Below are 15,260 nucleotides of genomic sequence, written 5' to 3'. Positions count from 1 at the left end.
TGATCAAATAATCAGTTGGGAGAAAAAAATAACAAAAACAAACAATTCAGAATATGGAAGCACAGTACTCCCAGAATTAACATTGTATTATGAAATCAAAACTATCTTGCATTGTTTCAAAATTAGACAGATGAATGAATAGAAGAAAATACACATGAAAGAATAAAAGACAATGAAATTCAAACTAGGGAAATATAAATCAATATGAACTTAATATTAATAAATTACAAAATATAAACTTGATCACATGACTATAAAAAGCTTTTACAAATATTCTTTTTTTTAAAAAAGCTAAGTATGAAACACAATCTCAAAAGCATGAAAATCTCTATGAAAATAAACCCATACCGTTAATTTCAAAATGTGTCAAGATAATGGAATGTAATAAATGCGATTTAGCAGATATTTAGGGCCCCACCTGGAGACTGAGTTAAACTGATTGAATTGGATAAGGCAACTGACTGTTGACTGCTTACTAGATTGTAAGCACATCTGGCTGGTACTTAATGGTACTTAAGAAAGTAATTGTTCTCAGAAGCTAACAACTTTGAACTTTGACTACCTTTGGGCCCAGTGAACCAATCAGCTTGAAGAACCTCCCATTTCTGGGAGGGGAACAGGAACGAGAGGCAGAAATTGAGAGCTGGGCCTTTTTTGGCTGTGAGAGATTGGTGTGGTGGCAGTTGACTTCAGAAGTGGGAGCTTAGGAAGTTTAGGATCGCCAGGTTATAGGAAATCTGTTCTCAGTCTTTCTCTTTCTTTTACTATCTTTCAATAAACCCTTAAAAAACTTAAACTCGTTTATCAGTGATTTTAGTCAGCTTTCCCCCAAAACTGGGGGGACAGATTAGAACCCACATTTAGAAATTTAAATTACACATATTCCTTAATGCAGGCTTCTAAATTTTGGTGTTTTGTTTTGTTTTGTTTTGATTTTGACACTAATCCTTTCTGTTTCTCTTTTTGCCTGTCTAACTACTCCTTCTTGGTCTTTGCTATATTTTTATCTAGGTCATGCTCACTAACCTTAGGTTTTTCACAGGGCCCTGTCCTGGGCTCTCTTCTTTCTCTGCACCAGGGATTAGCAAAATGTAACTCATGGATCAACTTTTTGTATGACCAGCAAGCTGTGAATGCTTTTTTTTTCACTTTTAATTGTCCTCTCTATGCTGATGATTCCCAAATCTTCTTATCTAGACCTAAACTTTCTGCTGACCTCCAAACTAATTTCTCCAACAGCCTATTAAATATCTCAAACTGGATGTCCAATAGATAAATTAAAATCAGCATGTCCCAAACTAAATTCATTATCTTTCATCCCAATTCTTACCCCCTTCCAGATTTCAGTATTACCGTCTAGGGATTCATTATCTTCCCTGTCATTGAGGCTTATAACCCAGGTCTTAGGTGTCATCTCAATTTCTCAGTCTTTCAACTCCTCTCTTCTTTCCCTATATCCAATCTATTCCCAAATCTTATGGAGTTTAACTTTGTAACTTATTGAATTTATCTCTTGAATATTCCCTCTTCTTTCCTTTGACAATTAATCAGTTTACATTTCCTAAGTGCCTACTAAATGCACTTGTAATCTTAGACACTTACTAGCTGTGTGATCCTGGGCAAGTCACTTAACCCTTTTTGTCTTAGCTCCTCATCTGTAAAATAAACTGGAGAAGGAAATGGCTAACCATTTTAGTATCTTTGGGAAGAAAACTCCAAATGGGGTCATGAAGAGTTGGACATGAATGAAACACAACAACAAAATATATACAGGTTAAATGAAATAATTAATCAAAGGAATACAGTGGAATTGAGAGGGATTAGGAAAGGCTTCCAGTAGAAAATGGGATTTTTGTTGATACTTAAAGGAAGCCAGGGAAATCAGTAGTGTTAGCAGGGGAGGAGGAGTGTTCCAGGCATGGGGGAAAGCAGAGAGAATGCTTGGTGCTCAGAGATGGAGTGTCTTGTTTGTGAAACAGCCAGCAGGCCAGTGTCCCTAGAGTGAAGAGTACGTATCAGAGAGCAAGGTGTAAGAAGATAGGAAAGGTTGGAGCTGGCTAGGTTATGAAGGTCTTGGAATGCCAAACAGAGCATTTCTATATTTCATCCTGGAGGCAATATCCTGGGGCATGTGCTTTAGGAAGGTCACTTTAGCGGCCAATTGGAGAGGAGATTGGTATGCCAGAGACTTGAAGCAGACAGACCCACTAGCCCACAATTGTAGTAATCAAGGTGTGAGGTGATGAGGGCCTGTGCTAAAGTAGTGGCAATTTCAGAGAAGAGAAGTGAGTATATTCCATGTTGCAAAGATCAAATTGACAGGTCTTGGGAACAGATTGGATGGGGAGTCGGGGAGAGCAGGGGTCAGAGAGTGGGGAATCCATCCTGGCCCCTGGGTTGTGAGTCTGAGGTACTGGGAGGATGGTTTTGCCCTCTACAGTAATAGGGAAGGTAAGAGGGGGGAAGGGTGTAGGGGATGGATAATATTTCCACCTTCCTGTTGCAAACCCTTATCATTTCCTGTCTGGACTACTGCAAAAGCCAAGTATTTAGTCTCCCTTCCTAATGTCTTTATCTACTTCAGTCCATCCTAACTCAGTTGGCAACAATTATCTTCTTAAATTTGATATCTAACCTTGTTATCCCCATCTCTGGCTCCCATTCACCCCTAGAATCAAATATAAAATCCTCTGTTTAGCCTTCAGAGTCCTTCACAACCTTTCTCTGCCCTCTACCTGTCTAGTATTCTTATACATACTTCACTTGCCTTGTCCCTCCCCACAACTCTCACCTAGTACTATTACTGTGATCTAATGGCTGTTACATTGGCTTTCTTGCTTTTTCTTGAAACTGATGCATCATTGCCCAAATCTAGGCATCTTCACTAGTTGTTCCTCATACATTAATATTCTCCTTCCTCAACTGTGCCTCCTGCCTTCCTTCAAGTCCAAGCTAAAATTCTATCTTCTACACTAAGCCTTTCACAACCCCCTTAATTCTACCTAGTGCTTTCTTTAAATGAATCATCTCTCATTTATTCTATCTATAGTTTTATTGTACTTAGTTGTTTATGGGTTGTCCCCACCATTACACTGTGAGCTCCTTGAGAACAGAGCCTGTCTTTTGCCTCTTCTTGCATCTTTGGTGCTTAGTACATTGCCTGGTACACAATAAGTGCTTCAGAAATGATGATGACTAATTGATTTTTCTGTTTTTCTTCTGTCAGCCAAGTAGCTTGGTTATTTTCAGACTAGAGTATTATAGGATTTTAAGCTGGAAGGTACCTAAAAAATCTTCAACCCTCTCATTTCTTAAACAAGAGAGCAAGTGTGGAGGGGTTACTTGACTCCCACCGCTAAGGAAGTGTCATTGGATGCCACAGGAAGTCTTCTGATTCTATATCCAGTGCTTTTTCTAATGCACCATACAGGAAAAGCTTGGTTTACTATGAATGGAACTGACAAAAATCACTGATTTCATTTTGGAGACTCATACCTATAACATATTTTGTAAATATTTAGCTATATGAGACAGCATGATCTTGAAGACCTAAGCCTTGGAGTCAGTAAGATCTGATTCTATTACTGTATTTGAAACATCCTAGCTCTGTGATCCTTGGGAACACTTGACCTCAGTCTACCATGAAACTCTCTTAGAGTAAAAGTTACAGATGAATTATGTATTTATTATTGCATTATATTGATTTATTTTATTTTAACATCTATTTATTCATTTATTTATTTTAATATTATTTATTATTGATGATTGCTGATCTGTACTGGTAGAGGGAGTATCTGTAGGAATTTTTGTACACTGATGAAATTAGAGATGTGGACCTCCCCTCTCTCCTCTACCCCCCACCCCCAACCACGACATTATATTTATAATACATATTATTATATGTATCTGAAAAATTCTTGAAGCAGATCTCACAAATTTGAATTTAAGGAAAACAGACATTCATTATATACTTTTCTATTTACTGTAATATGTCATGAGAAGTAGCTTCTTTCAACCTTTTGAGAGTTTTACCCCTTGATGATACCATTAATTTTCAAGCCACTATCTGCCTTTCTTTTTAAACTTTTGCTTTCCTTTTAAAGCTTTCTTTGATGGGGCAGCTAGGTGGTGCAGTGGATAAAGCACCAGCCCTCGATTCAGGAGGTCCTGAGTTCAAATTCAGCCTCAGACTCTTGACACGTACTAGCTGTGTGGCCCTGGGCAAGTCACTTAACCCTCATTGCCCTGTCCCCCCCCCCAAATATTGTTGGGGGTGTACCTTTCTGTGAAATTTAGGCTTCAAAAGAGTTGACATTAAACATAAATATTCCTGCTTTGCCTTGCCATGTAATACCATTTCAAATCTATATTTCAAATGCTGATTGTATGGTAATTGTAGTTACTTTTGCCAAGACCACCAGATTTCTTTTCACCATTGTCCGAAGAATGTCCCTAATCATAGCCAATATAGTTGGTGTCTATTATTATACTTTAAGTACCTTCTGCTTTCCTTCAAATGCGATCATGTGCTGTATCATGTTACATGCAATTTTTTCATTGACTGGTTGTTTTACTTGTGATTTTCTGAAGTCTAAATTAGCAGTGCTGAGAGTTGATTTATAAAAACTTAATTACATTGCTTTAATCATCTTTATTTTAGAAGGAAATATCCAGGCTTCTTTTACTTTTATATAATTAACTTTTTGTTTTTTGACTTTTACCTCAAAGAGTTAGCCTAAAGGGTCAGATTTTCAAAACCTGCTTCTGTATTTGCATAAGCATATTGGTTGGTAAAAACTGGGTAACTGGACTTGTGCACAAGTTGTATATTTCTCTATTTGTATATAAAACTATGAGTTCTAATTATTAATAAGAAGTACCAAAATGAAATTAATATTTTAATCTCCCAGTGGTCCAAACTCTTTTATAAAATTGGTAATGAGTAGAGTTTCCTTTTAAAATGAATACCAGCAAAATAAAATAACTTGGGTTCTGAAGAAACATTTTTGTAAAAGATTCTTTCACTCAGAGCAGCTTTAGTTTCCCAAATTACAGTTTTGTAGACCAGTAGTCTATCATATGGACTATTTGTCTTTGGATATTTTGAAAGGGGGAAAATAGCCAAGTTACTTCATTTACAGATGTGGCTTATTACACATTTAGTTTGAATAGATCTCTTTTTGGTGAGGAAATTAAATGTTTATGAATTAAAGGAATTCATAGCCTTTCTTTCCTCCTAGAATAAGTGTAGATAGGTTTTCCAAATAGCTTTTCTCATACACCATGGATCACCATCTTGCCCTATGGCATCTTTGTTTTAAATATTAGCTCCCCTTGAGAAAAAATAATCATGTGGGGAAAATTAATTCCTATTCACAGTTTTCATTTTACACTTAAAACAAGTCAAATGGTAGTCTTGTTTTACTTGCCATTTACATAAAAATTGAACCCACATCTACTGAGTAGATGGTATGAGAATGTGCATTGTCCATTTTCTTGTATTTCTTATTTAATTGAGTAGATGCATTTCTAGAAAGTTGAGTTTAAGATGGATTTTTTGTTAAAATATTTTCTAATTGAAAGTGAGGTCGAAAAAGTACATAATATAATACGATAACAAAATGCATTACCAAAAAAAAATCACATTTTACAATGTAGTAATCCATAGGTTCATAGAAACATGGATTTAGAGCTGGAAGAGACTGTCTCCTTATTTTATGTCAGATATTTGTTTAAAAGCAAAGTTCTCTTTTATAATAATATGGGTGAACTACATTGTACATATCTTCAGTTAGCAATGTCAGTATTAAATTAAGGAATTGTTCATGTGAGATTACCATAAATTTAATTAATATGCATTTTACAATTCAATATGTAAGAAATCTAATTACATTTAGTGGCAAAAACTCACAAAGCCCATTTTTTGTAAGAGAAGAAGGTCTTTGAAGAGCAATGAGACCCTTCCTCAACATCTCTTTCTCCTCCCCTTCCACTTTAATAAGATCTTTTTATATTCTCTCCCTGGCCCCCCCATTTATTTCCTTAAATAAGTATAGTGGATACTCAGGGGGAAAAAACAATTCTGGTTTTTTGTACTCTTTTTCCTTTAGCTTAAAAATCAAACAAAGGTACAGAAATAAAAACTCACATTTGCTAGAACCATAAGTTTTGCTTTGTTCTATATTATTAAAAATATAGCACTTTACACATAAAAATGATTTTCTTATCTGTTTATCCATATGTAACCTCTTCTGACCTTTGGATGATATCTCCAGTGAACTTCTGGACATTTTCAACTGGATTATCTTAGACCATTTTAAATAATATATCTTAAACTCAGCATGTCCAAAGCACATTATCTTTGCCCCCAAACCGTCTTTTCTTTCTAACTTCCCTATTACTATTAAGGGCACTATCCTCCTCCTATTCTTCCAGGCTTCTCACCTAGGTATTCATCCTCAAGTTCTTGTTCTCACTCATGTCCCATTTCTATTTCAGATCCACATTACTTCATGCCTGGATTCTTGAAATAATCTCCCCAACTAATGGTTGGTCTCCTTGCTTAAACATTTAAGAATTTCTCTTTATTCCTGTTAATCATCCATTTAGCTACCAAAGTGATCTTCTTAAAGAGCAGATCTGCCCATGTTACCACCCTATTCAATCAGCTCCAATGGCTCCCTGTTACCTTTAGGATCAGATATGAAATCAGTCCTACTGGCTCTTTATAACCTGGGCCTGTCCCACCTTTACACTATTTTTGTACTTCATTCTCCACATACTCTGCCACTTGACAATTCAGTGACACTCTGGCTCACCTTCCTATTCTTCTCACGTGAAACTCTATCTTCCCATTTGGGATATTTTCACTGGCTGTCCACCATCCCCAGAATGCTCTCCCTCCTCAACAATACCTTCTGGCTTCCCTGGTTTCTTTCAAGTTCCAGCTAACACCTCCCTGCTGCAAGGAGCGTTTCCTAATCTTTCTTAATGCTACTATCTTCCCATCAAAATTTCCTCAAATTTATCTTGTACATATCTTGTTTGTACATAATTGTTTATATGTTTTTGTATATAGTTGTTTGCATGCTGTCTCCTCAAATAGATTGTGAATTTCTTGAGGGGAGGGACGTTTTTGGCCTTTCTTTGTCTCCTTAGCACAGTGTCTGGTACATAGTAGGTGCTTAATAAATGCTTGGTGAGTGACAACTAAAAATTGTCTGACTAGAAACTGACCCCCAAATAATCCCATATTGTTGTAGTTATTTTGATGGATTTCTGCTTTCCTTAATGTGTATTTCAATGATTTTTGTTTATATGTTCCTGTAAACTCCCATGGAGTATCAATTCACTCAATGTCTTCTAATATTTTTGAGGTACCCATGTAGCATTCCAAGCTATCTCTATCTTATTATTTAACCATGATTGGGATATCTGCTTTTCCTAATATTTATCTTGGTTGATAATGCATTTTATGCCAAATCTCTAATATAGGTCATTACTGGTAATTTACTTCAGCCTTATTTACAAACATGAAAAATGTTTCCATTATCTTTTGTTTATTTACAATTTCAGTTTTTTTGAGATCATTGTGTTCTGTGATTTATACCACATGGCATCATTTGAAAGACATTGGTGTCAAAATGAAGATTTTTGTGGTAGCTGACATTGTAGGGTAATTGAAAGCACTGAGAAGTTTATTAGATGCAGTCTATCATAATGTCTTCCTATTAACTCAGCTTTGTTCCTAGATTTTTGTCTGTCTTCACTACTTGTCCAAGATTACATATAAATGGTTTAGACAGTCCTCTTGTCACCCATAATACAACCAATGATTTTTTCATCCACTTTGATTTTCCATTGTGAGTAATTAGAATACATTTTCCCTTCAATTATTGAAAACTTTACTGTAGAAGCTTTATAGTATTGTAGGGTTGGGGGTAATTAATATAATGAAAAATTTAGAGAAACTCATCAATAGGGGGAAATTTTACTTGGACATTGTATAGTACATCTTATGTGAGGATGAAAAACACCTTTGAAAAGCTTCTATCTGTTTGTCTAATTACTTCTATTTTAATAGTGGGTTGTTGAAAAAATTGTATACACATCTTTCAGAGTCTTTTATGATCTTAATGTTGATGTATGAGATGGTAGCAGTTTGCTCTACCCAACCTAATGCTTTCTTAAAATTAGCATGCTATACACAACAGCTATGGTAGAGTGCTTACTATGTGCTTTATTGGGTGCTTACCATGTATAATGTACATTCACTAAAGTCCTGCTTCAGTGTTTCTTTTTGGCTTTGAAGTGATACTGGGTTCTTAAAGGCTATGCCAACAGAGAATTAACTCTGGGATATTCTGGCAACCTATAAAGACCTGTAGCAGTACTCCAGATGTTGTCTAAGCAAGGCAAAGTATAACAGAACTTTTACCTTCTTTGTTTTGAATCTCATACCTTTCATAATACAGACTTTTTTTGTCTGCCATAGTCAAAGACTCATACTGAGTTTCTTTTCTGTTAGCAGCTCTTGAGCTTTTTCTGACAACTGATATCTAGTTGCCCTCCCTTTATTGTATTTCTGAAGTTTAGATCTATTTAGAATAGGAAGAGTTTGGTAATTGCATTAATCTAACCACAGTGCCCAAAGTTTTTAATTGAGACCTGCTAAAAATCCAGTTAATGTTTATTCTTACTATCCCAGTAGGATTTTCTTGGGGATGTTAACCAGAAGTTACAGCTCCATAAGACATGGGTAGTAACTTGATTTATCATAAGAGAAAGATATATGCATGTGGGAAATCCTTATGCTAAGAAGCCCACCTTACAGAAAATCCTTGGATATTTATGCAATACCACAAAAAGGGGAGGTCTCTTGAAAGAGTGGAAGGCAATCCCTTCCCAAATTGAAGTGGGGAGCAAGAGGGAACAGGAAGGTTTGGCAATATCTCACCATCAAGTGAGGATGTTCTGCTTATCTGAAAGGGTTCCAGTTGCACAGTTTATCAGTCTGGGCAGACTGGCTGGAGTCAGGCTTGTAGCTGACTTGACCAAGGGCACGGAAAGTTTAATAGAGTTCAGTTGCCAAAGATCACTTATGTTAGTTTGGAGAGTGGGTAGGGCTTCATCTCTAGAAAATAGGGTAATTCAAGAAAAGAAGTTCAGAAATACAAGATAACAAAATATTTTTTCCTTTCCCTCTGTGGCATTCATTCATTCACTCATTTATTTATTCATTCATCCATCCATCCATCCATCCATCCATCCATCCATCCATCCATCCATCCATTCATCTATCTTCCTTCCTTCCTTCCTTCCTTCCTTCCTTCCTTCCGTCCTTCCTTCCTTCCTTCCTTCCTTCCTTCCTTCCTTCCTTCCTTCCTTCCTTCCTTCCTTCCTTCTTTCTTTCTTTCTTTCTTTCTTTCTTTCTATTTTAAGTTTTGAGTTCCAAATTCTATTCCTCTCTCATTCCTTCCCTCCCTACCCTCCCCTCTCCCCAAGGTTGCAAGCAATCAGTATAGGTTATACATGTGCAATTATGTAAAACATTGCCACATTAGTCATTTTACATAAAAAGACTTAAGTAAAAAAAAGAGAAAGCGCAAAATAGTGTGAGATTAAAATTGGATATTAGATCATAAATCTACCCTACTTAACCTTTCCCTTAATTTATCTCCCAGACTAGTAAATGGAAGAAGCTTCTGGTTTTCTAGATAGACCTTTTATTGTATGGTAGTCACAAGGTGATGTTGATTAGAAGGATAAGAAAGTAGAAATACAATACAAATCGTCTTAAGTCTAGGCTTAGTCTATATTCTGTATAAAACTCACCAAAAGCAGAAGGCCACCTTTGGGGAGAGAGACCGAGTCAAGCGCGTGCTGTTAACTGAGAGCCAGGCCAAGTCAAACTCCAGTCCGCGTCTGTCTGTGTAGCGCAGCCAGGAGACCAGCGGAGCAGGAAAAAGGCCCCACTTCCTTTCTCTCCTTGCCTTTTAAGATCGCACCCCGGAAGTCGAGTGCTTAGCAGGCAATCTGGCATGCGTCGCAGGCGGACTGGTGTGCGTAGCTCATGCTGTTGGTCTCCTCCCCAAAAGGGTGGTCCTAAAAAAAAACTGGCGTCTCTCCATTATCTAACCGTCTCTCCATTATCTAACCGACTGTTAAAACTTTTTACCACATTCCCCACTTTTGTTCCTCAAGAAACAAAATATTTCCTTGATGGAACAGTAAAAAGAATATAATAACTATTGCTAACTAATAATATGTGAACAACAATATAGAAAAGGAAGAGAGGAAAGTTTTGTCCAGAGGGGCGACTTTTTTGTCCTCATGAACCGACGCTTTGACATTAGTCTTGCAAAGGGAGAGCCTCTGCAGAGAGTACATGTTACAGATAGTGTATTTTATAACAGAAAGGAGATAGTAAAAACTAACAAAACATATAAAGTCTCTGAGTTCTCTTGTCTTCTTGAAGTGGTAAGATGTCATCAGGAGGAAACTGGATTCTGGACTCTGGTCTGGATTCTGGTCTGGAAAAACTGGAATCTGGACTCTGGTCTGGAAAGCTGGATTCTCTTCTTTAACTGTTTGAATTGCTGTATTTTTACTAAACCTTAGCATAGCATTGTCAATGATCAAATTAATAAATTCCATTACATTCCCTCCTTTATATCCTTAGACTTCTAATAGAGGGTTGAGGTAGTTATGCAATCTGTAACACTTTTTACCACCATGTGTCTGGATCAAAGCCAAATTTAGTATGTGTTCATGACACGACAGCCAGTGATTGTGCTAGGCCACAGGTGAGTTCAACTGAGTGAGATAAAAAGATAAATAAGTTCAGTTAAATTAGGTTAAATTAGGAGGGAGAGAGGATGAATACTGGACTGTGCCTAGTAATTGTGCTCTACATAGTCACCATCATAAGCAAACCATGGACTTACGTATACCTGTCTCTCCTTTTGTTGCACATATATTCTCTCCAGGGCCTGCATCAGAGTTCACAGAAAGTTAGTCTCTGAAATGATAAGTTTCCATACTTCCAAAATCTCATATTAATTTCACCAAAGACAGTATGATGGTAAAAATGTGTACTATGCTGCATAACTGAGAACATATTCGTGATATATACAATAATTCCAAACCATACCCAGAGTATAATGACATATAAATAATAAATGAATATAAATAGCTGATTATATTAGACATTGTTACATAATCTTCTTTTAGCAAGTAGACCACATCATCTTATACATGAATTCTCTAGTATAACAGTAGCAGATACTTAAAGTGGTGATTAATTCATCAAAAAGAAATAAGACTTCAATTAGCAAGATTCAATATTCAGTGTTTTCAGTGAGGTATCAAGCAATAGGGTTCAATAACCCTCTCTCAAAAAGAAAGAGTAAAAAAAAAGAATTCTGTTAGCTTCTGAGGCCGATGGCCTCACCCACAGCATATACTTAAAATGTCTTTGAAAAGTCACTTAGTTTAGTTTTAAAGAAAAGCAAAAGAAACAAAAGTAAAAAAAACAAAGCAAAACCAAAAATAAAAAGCAAAAGATTTGCTAAGCACCCTTTTGTGCTCTTAAAGAACTTAAAGGTGTGGTGAATTCCAGGTCTTTTCAGTGCCTTTCAAAAGTCAAAACAAAACAAAAACAAAAAGGATTAAAAAAAATAGGTATAGGGTAGGGAAAGGGTGAGGGAGATGGAGGTGGGCCAGAAAACCAGGCCATGTGCTTTAGTGGTTTGCCTGTAGAAGGAAATGCTTGTTAAATTTTAAGGTATTTAAGCTGCTAGAGTTTGGGTTATGCCACATTGTTTTAACTGGTTCCCCAATTCTCTGCATGCCAAAGTGGCAGGGGTTTCTGAATTGTCATTGATCTTTCTAATGCTGTCATAATGTTCTTTATGGTAGAAAATGTGGAGTTCTCTAGCATCAGTTTTGTCTGTGCCACTGATTTTCAATAAAGGCTGATTTAACTGATGAACTACCACATTCTGCTGATGCTGCTTAGCAAATGCTACAATTGTATCATTTCCTCCCCACTTTCCAAATTTCTTTAGTTCATCAACATATTCTTCAAAAAGGGAGTCATTTACTCTAAAACACTCAAACTCTTGTCTATGGTTAATCATATAAGAAGCAGCTTCTTGTCTATGTCTGAGATGATTTCTACAGTGACCTTCTAGCTGGTCTGCTAAAGCCCTAAAAAGGCAATTTCCATCTCCTGATACTTTACGAAGACTGAGTCCCAAAGCATTTAACTGATCAGTGGGATTATCAAATGGGAACTGCCTATTTCCTCTGGACTCTCTTTGCTCTCTCTTCACCTATGAATGGTGCAGGCTTTACATGAGAGCAATGAATCCATGAGTCTTTTTCACCAATTTTAATGGCAGTAGGAGTTGTCAATAATACCTGAAAAAGGTCCTTCCCAGGCAGGTTGGGTTCCACTGGTTCTCTGAAAATTCTTTACATATATTTTATCTCCTGGGTTGAAGTTATGTAATGAAAAGTCTAATGGTCCTGCCTGGACCACAGCTCCTGCTTCATGGAGTTCACCTAGCCTGGTTTGTAATTCCTGTATATAGGAGGCAACAGAAGTATCACCTCCCACCAGTGATGTATAAACTGGGAAAAAAGTTTTAGCTTGGATAGGAGGGTGACATGCTTCAGTCTGTGTTTAGTCAATATCAGTTCTTTCTCTGGAGGTGGAAAGTATACTTCATCATTAGTCCTTTGGAATTGTCTTGGATCATTGTATTGCTGAGAGAAGTTAAGGTATTCACGATTGCTCACAGAAAAATAATGCTGTCACTGTGCACAGTATTTTCTTGGTTCTGCTCACTTCACTATACATCAGTTCATATAAGTCTTTCCAGGATTTTCTGAAATCATCCTGCTTTTCATTTCTTATAGCACAATAATATTCCATTATAATCATATACCACAGCTTGTTCAGTTATTCCCTAATTGATGGACATTCCTTCTTTCTTTTTTTTTTTTTTGGTGGGGCAGTTGGGGTTAAGTGACTTGCCCAGGGTCACACAGCTAGTACGTGTCTGTGGTAGGATTTGAACTCAGGGCCTCCTGAATCCAGGGCCAGTGCTCTATCCACTGCGCCACCTAGCTGCCCCTAATTGATAGACATTCCTATGATTTCCAATTCTTAGCCACCACACAGAGTTGCTATAAATATTTTTTGTACATTTTTTCCTTTTCTCTTTTCACAATTACTATTGTTAACTGTTTCTCTCCATCCTATTCCCTTCCCTATGATATTTACTCTATCTATCTTTTTTCACCCTAACGTTCCTCAAAAGGATTTGCTTCTGACTGCCCCCTCCCCCAATCTACCCTCCATTCTTTTCCCCCTCCCTCCTTAACCCCTTCCCTTCCTATTTTCCTGCAGGGATAGATAGATTACTTCACCCAATTGAGTATGTATATTATTCCCTCCTTTAGCCAATTCTAATGAGATTAAGGTCTTTGAGCCAATTCTGATGAGTGTAAGACTAATTTACTACCCTGCTCCTCCCCCATCTCTCCCCCACTCCATAAGCTCTTTCCTGTTTCTTTCATGTGGGATTTCACCCCATGCTACCTCTTCCCTTCCCCCTGCCTGAGTGCATTCCTCTCACTCCTCAATTTTACCCCAAAGAAGTCATCATGGGGCAGCTGGGTGACGCAGTGGACAAAGCACCCACCCTGGACCCCGGAGGACCCAAGACCAAACCCAGCTTCAGACACAAGACACTTACTGCACAAACCCAGGCATGTCACCCAACTCCAACCACCTCACACACACAAAAAAAGATAAACAAAATATAAATACTTTACAGATATCATCCCTTAGTAATCAGTTCCCACCTGTGCCCTCTTTCTAAATTTATTTCTAACATCTGCCCTAATACTGAGAAAGTTCTTATGAGTTAGACTCATCATCTTCCCATTATGGGAATGTAAACAGTTTAACCTTTTAATGTCCCTCTTCGTTTCTTTTTCTTGTTTACCTTTTTATGTTTCTCTATGGTCTTGTATTTGAAAGTCAAATTTTCCATTCATTTCAGGTCTTTTCACCATGAATACCTGAAAGTTCTCTTTTTCATCGAAGTCCCATTTTTTCCCCTGAAAGATTGTACTCAGTTTTGCTGGATAAGTGATTCTTAGTTGTAATCCCAATTCCTTTGCCCTCTGGAATATCATATTCCATGCCCTCCAGTCATTTAATGCAGAAGTTGCTAGATCTTTTGCTATCCTGACTGTGGCTCCACAGTACTTGAATTGTTTCTTTTTGGCTGCTTGCAATATTTTCTCCTTGACCTGGGACCTCTGGAATTAGACTATAATATTTCTGGGAGTTTTCCTTTTTGGGATCTTTTTTAGGAGGTGATCAGTGGATTCTTTCAGTCTCTATTTTACCGTCTGCTCCTAGAATATCATGGTGGGTTTCCACAATTTCCTGGAAGATGATGTCTAAGCTCTTTCCTTGATCAAGGTTTTCAAGTATTCCAGTAATTTTCAGATTGTCTCTCCTGGATCTATTTTCCAGGTCAGCTGTTTTTCCAAGGAGATATTTCACATGTTTTATTCATTTGGATTTATTTTATTATGTCTAGATTTCTCATGTCATTAGCTTCTGTTTGCTCAATCCTAATTTTTAAGGAATGATTTTCTTCAGAGAGCTTTTGTACCTCCTTTTCCATTTGGCCAGTTTGGATTTTCAAGCTGTTGACTTTTTTTCATGACCCTCCTTCATCACTCTCATTTCTCTTTCCATTTTTTCCTCTACCTCTCTTACTTTATATTCAAAGTCCTTTTTGAGTGCCTCTATGGCCTGAGATCAATTTATATTTTTCTTGGAAGCTTTGGATGTAGCAGCCCTGACATTGCCATCCTCTTCAGAGGGTGCACCTCTATCTTTCTTGTCACTAAAGAAACTTTCTATGGTCCTCCCCTTTCTCTGCTCCTCTTGCCTGTCTTTTATTTGACTTTTAGCTCCTTAAAGTGGGGTACTGTTTCTAGGCTTCACTGTTCCAAGCTTCAGGAGGTCCCAGGTGGTATGATTTAAGTAGGGGCAGGTTCTTCACTTGCCTAGCTTGTTCCCTGGTCTGTAGATAATCCCAGGCCAACTTGCTAATTAACGAGACAGCAAAACTTTGTGTGCTGTGGTTGTTAGCTCTGATGAGCCTGCACCCCTCCCCAACCTGGGCCACTGCTATTCAAGCCTACTTCCTGGTTCCCAGCAGAGGTGA

General features: G+C 37.4%; 1 protein-coding gene across 4 annotated transcripts in view; it reads left to right on the top strand.

The window, feature by feature from the left end:
* SUPT3H (SPT3 homolog, SAGA and STAGA complex component) overlaps positions 1-15,260 on the top strand; it is a 675,661-nt gene that overhangs the window by 159,416 nt on the left and 500,985 nt on the right. The gene's annotated exons all lie outside the window — the stretch shown is intronic.

The sequence above is a fragment of the Dromiciops gliroides genome, chromosome 4, assembly GCF_019393635.1.
Source record: "Dromiciops gliroides isolate mDroGli1 chromosome 4, mDroGli1.pri, whole genome shotgun sequence".
NCBI classification, from domain to species: domain Eukaryota; kingdom Metazoa; phylum Chordata; class Mammalia; order Microbiotheria; family Microbiotheriidae; genus Dromiciops; species Dromiciops gliroides.
This window is presented reverse-complemented; position numbering and strand designations above follow the sequence as displayed.